At 32.8% G+C, this 2,826-nt stretch overlaps 1 long non-coding RNA gene across 1 annotated transcript; it reads left to right on the top strand.

Moving 5' to 3' along the window:
* The first annotated feature begins 1,940 nt into the window (after positions 1–1,940).
* LOC124637565 lies at positions 1,941–2,284 on the top strand. Its single transcript, XR_006985250.1, has 2 exons — positions 1,941–2,001; positions 2,119–2,284. It is a non-coding gene; the product is annotated as an uncharacterized LOC124637565 (long non-coding RNA).
* The last annotated feature ends 542 nt before the right edge of the window (positions 2,285–2,826 follow it).

Genomic DNA, 2,826 nt, shown 5'->3' with positions numbered 1-2,826 from the left:
TGCCACATACACACACACACACACACACACACACACACACACACACACACACAGACATGTCAAACTTATAACACCCCGTCGTTTTTGCGTCGGGGGTTAAAAAATAAAATTAACAGCTGATAAATATGGAGTCCCTAGATCAAGTTGGCAACGGTACCTGAAACAAGATTCTATAAAGGATTTTTAGCGCAGATTTATAACCTCACAAATTTTCACTGAAGAAGAAGAACAAAAATTTACAAATTATACATTACATGGTATGTCCAAGCCTCCCTACCATAGGGAGCATTGGACACTTTTGACTTAGTTTATAAAAAAAAATCGGTAAAAAAACTTAACTAAAACGGTTTTATCTTATGTGCACTGAAAACTAGAAAATAAAAAATAGTTACTTACCTGTCAACCTACGGTGGTCCCGGTCATATTAGACTAAAATAAAAACGTGGGGCCCATAAACTATTGCTGTAGTACCTCTTCTAGAGGTGGATATGGAGGAGGTTCTATAATAGGTGTGGATTGCATCGACTTACTATAATCGTAACTGGAGATTTTGACAATCAATCATTAATAATAGAAAATACACATACCTTTCATTAGTTTTCTCTTTATAACGATCCGAAACCGCAACAAAATATTTAAGTACTTTTACGAGTGTTTGTTCTTGACAACTCACAGAAATGACAGATAGTCTATGGATGAACACCGTTACCAGTCGGTAACGTAAACTACCCAATAAAAAAAAAAACTATGATCAAATCAGAATAAAAGGACCCCCCTTTTATTCTGATTTCATCATGTCTCCCAACTGCCCATCTGTCCCCTACCTCCCCTATAGATAGACAGATTTTGGCAGATCTGTCAAAATCTCGACTTTAATTCATCGAGCTTAGAATTATAAGGAGACGCCGTTTTGATATTGACGTATCTATAGTTATATAAATATGAAACAAACTATGCAACATAGTTCTGTCTCACTCTTTCTAAGCAGATAAGTGTATTTGAAAACAGGGACAACAATATTTTTGTGATTGCGTAAAATGGTGACATTTACTTTTGAAATCCTTCTGCGTGCCATATCTGGCCATATATGTCATGGTAGTTGTGCTGTCAAATAGGTGCTCTTCGTGACTTATTTTTGTTATTTTATGTGTGTATTTTACGTGTTTACTATTAAGACTTTACTATTTCAAGACTGAATTTATCAACGAGTATGCCTACGTGTTGTATCGTGAAGTGTCGTGCAAGTAAGCACAAAAATCAAGCAGGATTTTCTTTACACAGGTTAGTAACCAGTTTTTGCTAGATTCTACATAAACTAATTCACATTGGATAAAAAATATGTTACGGAAACATGAATTGATGGTGAAAGTACTTATATTTAAGTTTATTTCTGTATAAAAAGCTATATTTAGAAATAAATGTTGTTTACAATAACATGTCATATGGCATAGTGCTGTACAGTTGTCATAACTGTATCGATATAATATCCACTTTTATAATTCAGCTTTTACTATATAATTTTAACAACAGAAGTTACTGTTCCTAAGACACTGAGCCCTCAGAGTTGTGTATTATGTTGAATAGAACATCTCTATTTTGTTATTTACTTACTTACTTTTTTATTTATCTTTTCATCGCGGTATTACTCGCGTCCCGACGGATCCAATTCCCGTACGCGAACAGTAATAGCCTATACCGGGTAAAGTGTAGCTTTCAAATCGGTCAACTTGTTTCGGAGCCTATTCAATCCAAACAAATAATCAAAGTACCTATCTATAGATAAGTTCAAGTTTTGATGTTCTTTAATTAAAAAACTTTTTTTGCAGGTTTCCTATACGAAATGATTTAAGGACAAAATGGTTAGAAGCTATTGGTGAGGAAAATATTAATCCCAGACATAAATATTGGTATGTCTGTTCGCTTCACTTTGAAGATAGTTGTTTTAATAGAACACTGGATATCTTAAGATTACGTGACAACTCTGTTCCCACATTATTTTTGGTAAGTCTTAAGATAGTTTTTTTTTTTTTTTTTGTTAGACAAATCCTATGTAATTATATTATTAGTACAGTATATCTCTCCGTTCAATCGTTATTAAAGGAATATTCTTTTTTTCAGACACCCAAAGAAGGCCCCCAAGAGTCGTTGGTTTTACATGATATTACTAACATCAGAAAGCATAATGATACTGCCACATCAACTGATGTGTTCCCATTATCCTATGAAAATATAAAACCAAAGCATAAGGAGTTTGTTTCAGACGAAAGAAGAAGGAAGAAGCAGACTGTCCGTCATATGCCTCTTGTAGCGTCATAGATATAATTAAAAAAACAGAGAAACTCGTGAAAACTCATTTAGATTGTAAAATTAAACCTGAAGTCTATTATCTATACATTTTTAAATTTATGTGTGAATTTTATGAAATTAATACTTTTTTTGACTGTGATCCCAATCACAGTACTAACCACAAGTTCCTTTTGATCAAGTCAATAATTAAAACATTTTTAGATATAAGATTCAGATACTACGGTTGTAGAAGAATTGAAAAACTGTCTCATAGACAGTTTTTTAATAAGCTTATATTGTTTAGAAATGAATAACTTTGCTCACCCCGTTTGGTTTATTATTTATTCTTGGGTCAAATTTAGTAATTCAAAATTCACCCTCTTCCTGTCAACCGATTAATCTGAAATTTTGTATACACCTTTAATTCCCATGACAATACAATATAGTAATATCAATAACATTGTAAATCCAATATGGCCGCCGGCACAAAATTGTTTTGTACAATCGATTAATACATAATTAGCTCCATTTGCATTATAT

This window comes from Helicoverpa zea, chromosome 16, assembly GCF_022581195.2.
Source record: "Helicoverpa zea isolate HzStark_Cry1AcR chromosome 16, ilHelZeax1.1, whole genome shotgun sequence".
In the NCBI taxonomy this organism is placed as follows: domain Eukaryota; kingdom Metazoa; phylum Arthropoda; class Insecta; order Lepidoptera; family Noctuidae; genus Helicoverpa; species Helicoverpa zea.
Note: the sequence above shows the minus strand (reverse complement) of the source record. Positions and strands in the feature narration are given on the sequence as shown.